This window comes from Orcinus orca, chromosome 6 (genome assembly GCF_937001465.1).
Source record: "Orcinus orca chromosome 6, mOrcOrc1.1, whole genome shotgun sequence".
Lineage (NCBI taxonomy): Eukaryota > Metazoa > Chordata > Mammalia > Artiodactyla > Delphinidae > Orcinus > Orcinus orca.
This window is the reverse complement of record NC_064564.1, coordinates 66,875,026-66,890,235: the sequence shown is the minus strand read 5'-3', so window position 1 is coordinate 66,890,235 and position 15,210 is coordinate 66,875,026. Positions and strand designations below refer to the sequence as shown.

Sequence of the window (15,210 nt, the reverse complement as noted above, 5' to 3'; positions counted from 1 at the left end):
AACCCATGTCCCCTGCATCGGCAGGCGGACTCTCAACCACTGTGCCACCAGGGAAGCCCCACTAACCTATTTTTAATAAACATTATTTGCAAGCATTTTTAATCGAAGTACACTATGGACACTCTTTTCTCTAGGCCCACATGAGCTTTCACAATTATTAGGTATGTTATCGATGCCCATACCAGATACCCTCAATCATGAAAAATGAATGATAAGGAAAAAGAATATCATTCATTTGTTAGATACAGACAACTCAAATGATTTAATAAATATGATAAAGCTGCAAAACTTCTTAGGAAAACTATTTGAAAGAGTTGGCACTGAGTCTCTTTAAATATACTATCAGTGATAAAGATTATAGCTCTTTAATTATAACGCCTATACATAAATGCATAGTTTTTGTTATAAATCATGTTACAAAGGTCTTACACATAAAACTATTTATCTTTCCTGCAACCTTATATCTATAAAAAATTTTGAAAAGTGGTTAGGGGAATTTTTTTTGCACACTTTGGTGGACTTTTATAAAACCACAGGTTTGAAATGGAGGAAATAGCTCCAGTTTATTTCTCTTGAGTCTTGGTTAAGTCTCTTAACCAGCAAACTGTATGGTTATCGTCCCACAGAAGCTGCAGACTGAAGAAATGTTAAAAGAGCAATGTTTTACCACCTTGAATGGGCTGCATTTCAATTGCATTCCAACTGTGTGGGAAGGTAAGAAAGTAATTCAATTCGGGTACAAGCATAATCTCAAAAACCAATAATGATGAACAGCTTACTCAGACTCTATGCCTATCCCTCTGATGCCCCTCCCACTACCACCTCTGCACTTTTCACCTTTCTGAATGCCAACGGAAAGCCTCTTTAAAGTACTGCTGTAGTGGAAGCAGAAGTTCACACACCAAACTGCTGCACCTTCTTACATAACCAACCCATTATTGAGTAGGGGAATTATGACATCAGCAGTATGTTAGCCAATTACTCTACTCAATAGTTAGTACCCACTGATTCTCACACTCCTGTGTCATTGGCTGAATTTCATAAGGATAGCTGCTATATTTTACTATCTTTAATTTGAACTAATTCTGATACAGGATTGATGCTTGGTAATCCATGAAACAACTATGGATATGAATGTGGCATATGCACTTAGCTGAGTGCCATTTTAGAATGCCAAAGTCAGGCATCATGCAGGGTGACACAAGAGTACCAAAGGGACAGCAAAAGACTAACATATGAGGCTCATATTTGTTTTCATTAGACCACCCTGAGAAGTGCCTAGAAATTTCACATTATAGGAGCCTCAATGCCCTTTCACACTATTTCCTGCACTAGCTGCTAGTACTTTTCAATGCAGCATGCCTTTAATCCTACTTCGGGTGGGCTGGGGAGGTGGATAGGAAGGACGCATTCTCTTGAGGTTTTCTTAGCCCCACAGAGAGCTAATAAGCTATCTGAAGCATTTAAAAATATTAACTGTAACCGTATAATGTGAGGAACAGCTCCAATACTTTGTCTTAAACATATACAAGTAGTAAAAGAAAGTTCCTTACCATATTAGCTATTGTCAACCATCAAGAAAGGAAAAACCTATCTCAAAATCTCACATTTTAAAAAGTTACTGAAAAAATTCAGACATGAGACGCCATATTTGACATATTAAAATACTCTATGTTTTGTGTACATTCATAATTTATAGAGAACATGGATCAATTACCTCATATTCTTTCCATGAGCCAAACTCAATGTATTCTCTACCATAAAATGCCAGAATGACCAAGTGGCCTAAAATGTTAAAAGCAAGAAGAATTAGGTTAACATTAAAAATGAATTCTTTGATATCTAGAAGATATATGATTATTTTAAATTATTGAATTTGTGGATAAATACTAATTACCATACAAATGAATTATTTTTAAAGTATTTCTTTGTATAACTATATTTTTTAAAGTTTCCTATTTAGCCAAAAAAAAAAAAATGTTATATTGATTTTACAGAAAAGGAGAACTTTTACTTTTCAAAGAATCAGAATTCAAGTAAACATATTAATCTAATAATCAGGAAAAATTTAAGTGAGGGAAAATAATGAAGAGAAGAATTCTCTGAAAAAACCTATGCTTTTAAATTGTGAAGATGAGAGACCAGCCAGTTTTGAGAACAGCCTGATATAGAGAGGCAAAAGTGACAATGGATTAGCAGCTGACATAACTTTGCTCATTCCTTAAAAATAATTAAATAAGATTTATTTCTTAAAAATAAACAAGCAGAAACAACATACAAACAGGTCACAAACCAGAGAAATTAATAAGATATACATGATTATTCAGTTTTATGGAAATTTTAAAAAGAAATCTTTGGTTGAAAGACAAATGGGCAATGTTATTTTAAAACTAATGATTTTTACTGGCTAATAAATTAAATTTAGGGTAACACTTACATATAAAAATGTAAGTAAGTATATTGTTTATATATGTTCATACCGTTTTTGCCCTAAATTTGGCCCATGATGTCAGAGATAAATTTAGTCAAAAGTATTCTGATAATTTAGTCAACTGTAAACAGCATCATAGCTGCCTGGCGTGATTTAGTTTTGTTTGTTTTCTTTTTTTCTTTAAAGGTAAAGGTGACATTAAGTGACAGTTGCCATAAATTTTTATGTCGGTCCATTAAACTCAGAAAAATAACAAAGCAAACAGGCACAGCTGAGTATATATGAACAGGGAACAGTCTAAATACACATTTTCGGGGTGACTTGAACATGACAAGACAAGGATCACTAAAGTAATCACAGGTGTTTGCTGTGTATTTAGGCGATTACAAGTCAGATACAGCAAAAATGCAATAATCTACACTAATTAACACACCAGAATTCTCAGAAAGAACTCGGCAATTTTAACCCTATTATCAGATTTTCCTGTTACCTTATTATCATTATGACATATATTTTCTGACATGAGATATTACTGTACATATTTATTATAAATTAAGTGACTAAATACTTCATAACAACTTTGAGCAAAATGACTATGAGTTATACATACCCATAATCAGATGTTTCTAAGATAATTCTACCAAGTCCTTTAGCTTGGATTCTTTTCTCCAACCACCCTCACCTGTACTTAATTTGAGTGACTATCAAGTAAGAAAATTCAAGCTAATCTACAGTTATGTGTGTCCTCTACTCCTCTCCAAACAGGTTACAAGTAAAATCTCCTCTTTGAAGACATCTTTCGCCACCTCATTCTGAAACTAACACAATTGCTCAGGATCTCTTCATGTCTTGAATTATTACAAGTTTCTCAGACTCCATATCAGATCACTAATAATACAAATTGTCTTTGCCATTAATCATTTTAACTTTAAGATCCAATTAATTTCTTAAAGGCTGTTCTCATATAATATTATTCAATCACTTATTTAAAAAAGAATTGCAACTATGCTAGGCGCCACACATACAAATATTAAATATACACGGTCCACACACACAAGTAGCTCACTCACTACCATGCCAATCACAGCAAGATGCACCCTCCCTCAAAACTCTGCACTGGCCCCACAAGAACTTATTTTCTTGTTTCTTTCTATATTCTACAATGACTTTCTTCTCATCTCTGGCACAAATAATCCAAGTATCTTCATCTTGCCCTTCAACATTTATTGACTCAATACTATGTGCTTGGCAATATGCTAGAAGTTGATTAGGTATTCAATGCCAAGCAAAACACAGTTTTTTGTATTCAGGTCCCACCTCATCTGCTCCCACATACTATGCTAACTCTCTCAGTGGCTTTATAATTCTCCTGGTATTCATTTTTTGCACGCTCATTTTCTCATACTCCACAACTAATAGTAAACAAATCCTGCTGATCTGTCACCCATGTCAGGTGATCCCTTCCAGCACCATCCTGAGACCCAGGCAAAAAGAGTCACTGCCCTGGGCCTTACACTTTAGAGAACCCACTTTGGCCCCCACTTTGGCCCCCTGGCCAGGTACTTCTTCTTGAAGTGAGAAGTCTGCAGAGTTCAGGGCATGCTCTCTGACTCCTCAGCACTCTACCACGGCAGATTCCCAGGATCCCAAATTTACATACAGAGCCCTGAAGTATCGTCCCCAGGGCAGACAGGGATGCAGGCAAACCCACCTCTAGGCCCAAGGGGCAGTCAAGAGATAGCTTGCAAGGGGTGAGGCAAGGTTGCCTGGGAAATAGGCATGGGGACATGCTATGGCAAAGAACCTAGGATATGGGCAAAAGGAGGTAGACTACAGGAGAAGAACAAGGTGACAGAAGGCCAATTCTCCTTTGGCCACTATATTCTAGAACAGAACTCCTAAAAAAATCTGTAAATTCTAAATGATCATCCACCTCATTACAAAGCTATATCAGTCAAATTAGGAGGTAGAGCACATTTTATTTAACAGTTAACTGATTTGTAGCATTTAAATATTTAGAAATATAATGAGTGAACTTTCATTTATACTTTTGCACCCATTAGTGTTAAGGATGGGCCTGGTTTCTACATCCTATTTCTACTTATGGTTCACCAGTTTCAATCTTCATTATAGCACATCAAATATTATTATAAAAGTAGTGGCAGTAGAAGTAGTAGTAGCAAAAGTAGCACTGATAATACCTCCCACTGAAGGTCCTAGCATAGTACCAGGCACCTAACCTTTACTAAACTCTTTCATGCCTTTGTGTTACTTACAACCCAACTAGCTAGTTATCTTCATCTTATCCATGAACTGAAAATAACAGAGTGGCAGAAGAAGGATCTTAACCAAAGTCTTTCTGAATTAGTAGCCCAGGTTCTTCACCCTATCCTTCCTTTCTGATGATTAAAACAGGTTTACCTGGCTTCAGACCACTCCCTGCTGATCTACACAGATCTGCCAGATTAATCTCTGTAAAAGACCTCTTTCACCTTAACATTTGATCCAGTTTTTAAAATATCCACTACTGGTTATGCTCTATCCAGTTAAGTTCCAAATTCTTAGCCTGATTTTTCTTTCAACCCCATCTGCTTCATTATTTCCTAAAACAACTCTTCAAATTCTTCACAGCAAAATCATACCTTGCCTCTACCTCCCACAAGCTTAACCCCTTTTCCACATCCCTCAGCCAATACACCTCCCTAAAAACTTTTAAGATCCATCTCATGCTTTACCTCCTCCCTAAAGACTTCTCTAACTACTCAAGCCCAGAATCTTTTCTCATCCCCAATTTTCTATATTCGCATAATACTGAGAGTCTCTGATCGCTCAACAAGTAAGTAAGCTATGAACTTAGGGTGTCAACCACAAAGGATATGACATACCTTATGACTTCATGTCACTTTATGGAGTTCCTCTTGTTGGAAGACATCATAGGGGAAACTGGTAAAGTGGCTCTAAAGACAAAGCACCTGGCTGATAATCCGCCTTCATCATATATTAGCACAGACTTTGCTGTTGAACTTGTACAGTAAAGTAACTACCAGCAGTTCATTTATGATTAGCAGACTTTTTGGTCCCTGAGCCCATTTTGATCTTAAATTTTTTGAGAACACCAAAGAACTTTTGTTTATGTGTATTATATCTAGTTGTGCAATGGCATATATTCAACAGCCAGCTTTCCCTCCTTTACCATCAAAAATGCCAAATTTGTAGTTTCAACTCATTTCCATGATGTAAATACTCCCAATGTGGCTAGTTTCAAGCTAGCAATGTGATATCTGAATAAAGATTTAAGAAGAGATTAACAACACTGGCTCTCTCGAGCTGGTAAGAACAGGCTTCAGTAGGTCACTACTTATATCTATCCATTTAACCATATTAGAAAACAAAATGGAAGGAGAAAGTCCAAGATGGTGGCATAGAAAGATCCTAAACTCACCTCCTCCCGTGGATAAACCAATGCTACAGCTACATACGGAACAATTCCCTATGAAAAAGACCTAAAAATTAGCCAAACAACTTCTGCACAGCAAACAGTAAAAGGGCAAACAGTAAAAAGGCCACGTCAAGATAGACAGCAGAGGCAGTCTCACCAAAAACCTCATCACAGTGTGGCAACCTGCAACTGGGAGGGATCTCACAAATTCAGAGCTTCTCCCTGAAGAGCGAGGGGTTCATGCCCTGTATCAGGCACCCCAACCCTTAGGACCTGCAACAAAGAGACAAGCCTCCAAAACATCTGGCTTTGAAAACAATGAGGCTCACATCCAGGAGACCCATAGGGCTGCAGGGAGCTGAGATACTTCTCTTAAAGGGCTTGAGTGCAGATTCACTCACCCTGGACACCGGCACAAAAGCAGCAGTATGAAAATGCCTAGACTACATGTGAAGAAGATTCATTTGCCCGTCTTAGAGCAACCACCAGAGGGACAGAGCCTGTTGGAACTCTCTAGGGGGGGCGGAGGAGCTGGTTAGTTTTCTGCTCTCCCTCTACCGTGATAATGCTAGCAGGTATGCCCTGACCCTGTGCTCTCCTGCGGCCCTGCAAAAGCTGGTGGGCACACCCCAGCCCTGAGCTCTCCTGCTGCCTCATTAAAGCTGGCAGCCATGGGCAGTATACACGGGGGACACTCCTTGATCCTGTATCTGGCTCTGGTGGCCAAGGGGCTTGCATTCTTGGGTCCCACAGGACTGTAACAATAGGAAAGACAGTTGTGGCAGGCTACCATCCCCAAGGCACCAACAGGTAGCAGACTGAAACATACCCCAGATCTTTCTGTGAAAAAGGACAATTTACTTGTCCTATAATTTTATCTTGAGGGGCAGAATTGAGGCTTGCTACACAGAGCTAGAGACTACAAAACTGCTCTCAGGGAACACAGGCTGGGAAACACCATATTTGTACTGTCCCTTGGCTGTGCTACAGCTCTCTACTACCTCACAGAAAACAGCTTATACACATGACTGAAGCCCCAATTCTTGCAACTTTTGCCCAAAAGACAAGTCCAGGTCTCCAGCAGGGTTTATGATTGCAGTCCCACAGGACTTTAAAAGCTGTCTGAGGGTCTGGCTTCCCGTCAGCCTGAAGCAAGGTACTGACTGAGATACTTCCCTTTGGAACACTGATAGATAATGGGTACACCGTCAACAACTGGGAACTATCAGGAATAAATCAGGCTGCTTGGACAATCACAAAGGTTCAACAGACAACCAAGACCTAGGGTGAGGTTGAAAGACATGGTTCCTCTCCTAACACAACGCCACTCCTTCAAGACTGGGAAGGTAGCTGTTTCACCTAATATACAGAAACAAACACAGAGTCGAGCATAATGAGGACACAGAGGAACATGTTCGAAAGGAAAGAACAACATAAAACCTCAAAAAAAAAACCTTAATGAAATGGAGATAAGTAATTTTCTTGATAAAGAGTAAAAGATAATGGTCATAAAGATGTCCACTGAACTTGGGAGAATGGACAAACACATTAAGAACTTCAACAAAGAAATGGAAAATATAAGAAAATACCTAACAGAAGTCAAAGAGCTGAAGAATAGGATAACTGAACTGAAAAATATACTAGAGGGGTTCAAACAGACTAGGTGAAGCAAAGAAAGAATGAGTGATCTAGAAGAAAGGTCAGTGGAACTCACACAGAACAACAAAAAGGAAAAAGAATTTCAAAAAGTGAAAATAGCTTACGGGACCAATGGGACAACATCAAACAGACTACCATTTGCATTATAGGGATCCCAGAAGGAGAAGAGAGAAAGAGGCAGAAAATTTATATTTAAAAAAAAAAAGGTTGAAAACTTCCTTAACCTGGGGAAGGAATCAGAAATCCAGGTCCAAGAAGCCTAGAGTTCCAAAAAAGTTGAACCCAAAAAGATCCACACCAAGACACATTACAATTAAAATGTCAAAAGTTAAAGAGGAAATCTTAAAAGCAGCAAGAGAAAAACAACTTTTTATGTAGAAAGGAACCCGCATAAGACCATCGGCACATTTTCAGCAGAAACTCTGCAGACCAGGAGTAGCACAATATATTTAAAGTGCTGAAAGGAAAAAACTTCCAACCAAGAATACTCTGTGTGGCAAGATTACCATTCAGAATTGAAGAAGAAATGTTTTCCAGCCAAGTGAAAGCTAAAGGAGTTTATCACCACTAAACCAGCCTTCCAAGGAATGTTAGACTGCAAAAAAGGGCATTAATTAGTAACAATAACTACAACAAAAATATATGAAAGTATAAATCTCACTGGTAAAGGTAAATCTATTATAAAGATAGTGGATTAATCACTTATAAAGCTAATATGAAGATTAAAAGACAAACAAAAGTAAAAATAAATATAACTATAATAATATGGTAAGACGAACACAAAATAAAAAGATGTAAAATGTGCCATCAAAAACATAAAATGTGGGGGAGAGAGTAAAAAATGTAATTTTAAAATGCATCCAAACTTAAAGTTGTTATGAAGTTAAAATAGAATGTTATTTACATAGGCTGTTATTTGTGAGCCACATACTAGCCACAAAGCAAAAGCCTATGGTAGATACCAAAAAATAATGAGAAAGGAATCTAAACAAAACACTAAAGAAAGTCATCAAACCTCAAGAGAGAAGAAAGCAAGAGAAAAAGAAAGGAACAGAGAAGAACTACAAAACAGCTATAAAATAATTAACAGGAAGGCAGTAAGTACATACCTATGAATAACTACTTAAAATGTAAATAAACTAAACGCTCCAGTCAAAAGATGTAGAGTGGCTGAATGGATACATAAACAAGACCCATCTATCTGCTGCCTACAAGAGACTCACTTCAGATATAAGGACACACACACTAAGAAAGTGAAGGGATGGAAAAAGATATTCCATGCAAATGGAAACCAAAAGAAAGCTGGGACAGCTATACTTACACCAGAAAAAAATAGATTTTAAAACAGCTACTACAATAAAAGGGCACTGGATAATAATAAAGGGGTCAATCCAAAGAGAAGACATAATATTTGTAAATATATATGCGCCCAACATAAGAGCACCAAAATACAACACGAATTATTAACAGACCTAAAGGGTGAAAGTGATGGAAATACAATAATAGTGCAGAACCCTCATAACCCACTTACATAAATGAATACTTCATCCACACAGAAAATCAATGAACATTACAGGGAGAAAACTGAAAAAATCATAAATATGTGAAGATTAAACACCATGATACTAAACAACCAATGGGTCAATGAAGAAATCAAAAAAGAAATCAAAAAATACCTTGAGACATTTGTATATTTTGGAGATTAATCTTTTGCAAATATTTTCTCCCACTCTCAAGGTTGTCTTTTTGTTTTGTTCACGGTTTCCTTTGTTGTGCAAAAGCTTTTAACTTTAATTAAGTCCCATTTGTTTATTTTTAAAACAATCCAATTAAAAAATGGGCAGAAGACCTAAATAGACATTTTGCCAAGGAAGACATACAGATGGCCAAGAGGCACATGAAAAGATGCTCAACATCACTAATAATTAGAGAAATGCAAATCAAAACTACAATGAGGTATCACCTCACACCAGTCAGAATGGCCATTATCAAAAAATCTAGAAACAATAAACACTGGAAAGGGTGTGGGGAAAAGGGAACCCTCCTGCACTGTTGGTAGGAATGTAAATTGATACAGCCCCTATGGAGAACAGTATGGAGGTTCCTTAAAAAACTACAAATAGAACTACCATATGACCCAGTAATCCCACTACTGGGCATATACCCTGAGAAAACCATAATTCAAAATGAGACATGTATCACAATGTTCACTGAAACACTATTTACAATAGCCAGGACATGAAACCAACCTAAATGTCCATCAACAGATGAATGAATAAAGAAGATGTGGCACATATATACAATGGAATACTACTCAGCCATAATAAGAAATGAAATTGAGTTATTTATAGTGAGGTGGATGGACCTAGAGTCTGTCATATAGAGTGAAGCATGTCAGAAAGAGAAAAACAAATACCATATGCTAATGCATATATATGGAATCTGAAAAAAAAATGGTACTGATGAACCTAGTTGCAGGGCAGGAATAAAGATGTAGACATAGAGAATGGACTTGAGGACACTGGGTGGGAGGGGGAAGCTGGGGCGAAGTGAGAGTAGCATCGACATATATACACTACCGAATGTAAAATAGTTAGCTAGTGGGAAGCAGCAGCATAGCACAGGGAGATCAGCTTGGTGCTTTACAATGCTTTACAATGACCTAGAGGGGTGGGATAGGGAGGGTGGAAGAGAGGCTCAAGAGGGAGGGGATATGGGGACATATGTATGCATATGGCTGATTCACTTTGGTGTACAACAGAAACTAACACAGTATTGTGAAGCAATTATACTCCAATAAAGATCTATTTAAAAAAATCTAAAAAAAAAATACCTTGAGACAAAAAGAATTGAAACACAACTTACCAAAATATATGGGATGCAGCAAAAGCAGTTCTAAGAGGGATGTATGGTGATACAAGTCTAGCTCAAGAAAAAAGAAAAATTTCAAACAAGCTAACTTTATACCTAAAAGAACTAGAAAAAGAAGAACAAACAAAGTCCAGAGTGAGTTGAAAGAAGGAAATAACAGTGATCAGAGCAAAAATAAACAAAATAGAAGCTAAAAAGCCAGTAAAAGGGAATGATGAAACTGAAAACTTGTTCTTTGAAAAAATAACCAAAATTGACAAACCGTTAGCTGAATTCTCTTTACCAAGAAAGATAAAGAGGGCTCACAACTGAGGAGCCTGCCTGCTGCAACTAAGACCCAACGCAACCAAATAAATAAATAAATATTTTTTTTAAAAAGAGACAGCTTAAATAGAATCAGAAATAAAAAAGGAAATGATACAACTGATAAACAGAAATACAAAAAATCATAAGCGACTACTAAGAACAATTATACGTCAATAAACTGGACAACCTAGAAGAAATGGATAAATTCCTTGAAACATAGAATCTTCCAAGACTGAATCAGGAAGAAATAAAAAATCTGAATAGACCAATTTCTAGTAAGAAGATTGAATCAGTAATAAAAAATCCCCCAACAAACAAAAGTCCAGGACTAGATGGCTTCTGTGCTGAATTCTATCAATCATTTAAAGAAGATTCAATAACTATCTTCCTCAAACTCTTTTAAAAAAACTTAAGAAAAACCCTTCCAAACTCAATTCACGAGGCCAATGTTACCCTGATACCAAAACCAAACAAGGACACAACAAAAAAAGAAAATTATAAGCCAATATTCCTGATGAATATAGATGCAAAAATCCTCAACAAAATTTACCAAAACGAATTCAACAATGCATTAAAAAGATCATACACCACTATCAAGTGGGATTCCAGGGATGCAAGGATGGTTCAACTTCTGAAAATCAGTCAATGTGATACACCACGTTAACAAAATGAAGGATAAAAATATATGAACATCCCATAGATGCAGAAGAAAGCTTTTGAAAATATTTAACATCCATTTATGATAAAAAAGTCTCAACAAGGTTGTACACAAGAAGTGTATCTCAACATAATAAAAGCCATATATAACAAGCCTACAGCTAAAATCACACTCAGGGGGGAAAAGCTGAAAGCTTTTCCTCTAGTGAACAAGACAAGGATGCCCACTCTCACCACTTTCATTCAACATAGTATTAGAAGTCCTAGCCAGAGCAATTAAGGCAAGAAAAAAATAAATAAAAGTCATCCAAGTTGAAAAGGAAGAAGTAAAACTGTCATTATTTGAGGACAGCATGATATATATATATGGTCTAAAGACTCCACCAAAACATTGTTATAATTTTTTGAAGAATTCAGTAAAGTGGCAGGGTACAAAATCAACATACAAAAATGTGCTGCATTTCCATACGTTAACAATGAGCTATCTGAAAGAAAATTAAGAAAACAAAAACTTTACAATTGTATTAAGAAGAATAAAATACCTAGGAATAAATTCAAGAAAGGAACTGAAAGGCCTGTACACTGATAACTATCAATATAAGATAGTGATGAAAGAAGCTGAATGAAGTACAAATAAATGGAAGGATATTTCATGCTTATTATTAATAATAATATTGTTAAAATGTCCATATTACCTAAAGCAATGTACAGATTCAATGCAATCCCTATCAAAATACCAAAGGCATTTCTAGCAGAAACACAACAATCTGAAAATTTGTATGAAACCACAAAAGACCCTGAATAGCCAAAGCAATCTACAGAAAGAAGACCAAAGCTGGAGGCATCATGCTCCCTGATTTCAAACGATATTACAAAGCCACAGTAATCCAAACAGTATGGTATTGTCATAAAAACAAACATATCGTTTAATGGAACAGAATAGAGAGCCCAGAAACAAACCCACCCACGTATAATTAATTTACAACAAAGGATGCAAGAATATACAGTGGGGAAAGGACAGTCTCTTTAATAAACTGTGTTGGGAAATCTGGACAGCCACATGCAAAAGAACAAAAACTAGACTACTATCTTACACCATACATAAATAGTAACTCAAAATGGATTAAAAACTTAAATGTAGACCTGAAACCATAAAACTTTTAGAAGAAAACATGGACAATATGTTCCTTGACATCAGTCTTGGTGATGATTTTTTGGATCTGACGCCAAAAGCAAAGGCAACAAAAGCACAAATAAGCAAGAGGGACTACATAAACAAGAAGGATTCTGCACAGCAAAGGAAACCATCAACAAAACGAAAAGGCAACCTACAGAATGGGAGAAAATATCTGTAAATCATATATCCAATAAGGGGTTAATGTCCAAAATATATAAACCACTCATACAACTCAACAGCTTAAAAAAAAAAACAAAACAGAAAACAATCAATCCAATGTTAAAATGGGCAGAGGTTGAATATACATTTTTCCAGAGAAGACATACAGATGGCCAAGAGGCACATGAAAAGATGCTCAACATTGCTAATCATCAGGGAAATGCAAATCAAACCCACAGTGAGATATCACCTCACACCTGTTAGAATGGCTATTACCGAAGAGACAAGAGATAACAACTGTTGGCAAGGATGTGGACGAAAGTGGACTCTTATGTACTCTTAGTGGGAATGTAAATGGGTGCAGCCACTATAAAAAACAGTATGGAGGTTCCTCAAAAAATTAAAAATAGAACTACCATATGATGCAACAATTCTACTTCTGAGTATTTAATCTGAGAAAAACAAAAACACTAATTTGAAAAGATATACACACCCTATTTTTATTGCAGCATTATTTACAATAGCCAAGATTCAGAAACAACCTAAGTGTCCATCAGTGGATAAATGGATAAAGAAAATGTTGTATGTATAAACAGTGGAATACTACTTGCCCATAAAAAGAATGAAATCTTGCCATTTGCAAGAACATGGATGGACCTTGAGGGTATTATGCTAAGTGAAATAAGTCTGACAGAGAAAGAGACATACTGTATGACCTCATATGTGGAATTTAAAAAACAAAACAAATGAACAAGCAAAACTCATACAAAAAATAGGATGGTTGGTTGCCAAAGGGGAGGGGGATTGGAGGTGGACAAATGGGTGAAGTGGCCAAGACGTATAAACTTGCAATTAAAGAATATATAAGTCATGGGAATGTAATGTACAAATGGTGACTATAGTCACCATTGCAGTAGTGCATATTTGAAGGTTGCCAAGAGAGTAAATCTTAAAAGTTCTCATCACAAGGAGAAAAAAAGAAAAAAAAAATTTTGTAACTTTGTATGGGACGGATGGTAACCAGACTTACTGTCCTGATAATTTTGCAGTGTATACAAATATCAAATCATTATATTGTACACCTAAAACTAATATGTTAGTTGTTGATTATATGTGAACAAATAATATAATAAATATTTACTAAGTTGAAAATGACAGAAATAAAACCACTGCATCTTATAATAGTCATAATTTTATGAAATATATCTAAATTTTCCAAAAAAAACAATTTTATGAGAAGAGTGGCACGGTTTTACAGTTGAAACTTCACCAGGACTTCCTGGTGACCCCTGGGGACCTCCACTCACACTTCGAGCAGCATTCATATACAGTATACATTATGCACAGAAGGCCCTAGTGCGAAAAGACCCTACCAATAGTGAGAGTCTGGACTAGTTTGGTAGTTTAATTAGTTTTTCTCACCTAGCAATTATCTCAATATAAAGAATTCTAACTTTAGACTGCACTGAAAAGAAAGTTTATGCTATTTTGTGTGTGTATTTACATACATATATGCATACATATTATATTTCCCAATTCAACAACTCAAAGTGCTAAGAATATCAAGGAAAAAATGATAACTATAAAGTAAAAACTTCATTTGCAAGAGAAAAAATTTTATGCAGAGAATATTTATGAAGCTCATGTATGAATCTTCACTGAGCTGGACATAATCTTCAATTAAGCATAAAAGGTAAAATTATCTTCTACATTTTCACAAGTGGACAATGGTAGCATATGTACAAGATGAAAAATCAGAGTTACATATTCATTGATCTTAAAAAAATAGCTTCTGTGAAAAGAGAATTATATTTTGGTTAACTCTTAAATTTTAGATTTCCCAATTTAATGTTTTTAGCAATACTTCTTCAAATTGATATTGTTAAACAGTTTAACAATATAAGCATATAAGTCATACTCAAGAAAAAATTTGTTAATTTAAAATTTACAGAACTACAGGTAATAGCCCGTGGTTTTATCTGACAAACTATATTCTTAACAGTAAGCGCTATTTTCCCTTGGCTCTAAGTATCACTGTAGCCTGGTATTCTTTTCCCTTTTAAAAATATCAAGGGAAAGTTAAGTATGTTCTGTACCTCCTCCTTTACTTAAGCTTAGGCTGGAATTACCTTCTTCAAAGAACTGAAATAGGATAGCTATTGCCTAAACCAGTTTAATCCCACTAGCTACTTCAAACTATTATATTTCAAACCACGTCTATTCTTTTGCAAATATTATCTTCTCATTAAATTAAATGCCTTTGTGATCCCTTTAGCAACAACAGTATATATTAAAATTTAAACTATATTTTTGTAAGTCAAGGGTGAGTGTATTGAACATTTTTTCAAGGGCAGGCCAAAAAGTACCAAAGGTAATCAGATTTTTATGGGACTCCACTGTTGCTTTACTTTTCAGCAGAAGCTACTGATACTCATTTTCAGTTTTCTTTTATCAACAGTGTTAGGTGCTAACACAAGGCTGGGCAGTTTACTCACTTCTGCTCTTACAGTT

The 15,210-nt window shown here is 36.0% G+C and overlaps 1 protein-coding gene across 3 annotated transcripts in view; it reads right to left on the bottom strand.

Moving 5' to 3' along the window:
• Nucleotides 1-15,210, bottom strand: part of RFX3 (regulatory factor X3) — a 288,511-nt gene that overhangs the window by 245,842 nt on the left and 27,459 nt on the right. For 2 of the 3 annotated variants that reach the window (XM_049711842.1, XM_004286226.3), the window contains one exon: nt 1,718-1,785. The exons of the other annotated variant lie outside the window; for it this stretch is intronic. The gene's annotated coding sequence lies outside the window, so the exon portion shown is untranslated. The remainder of the gene's footprint in view (nt 1-1,717; nt 1,786-15,210) is intronic. 3 annotated transcript variants of the gene reach the window in all.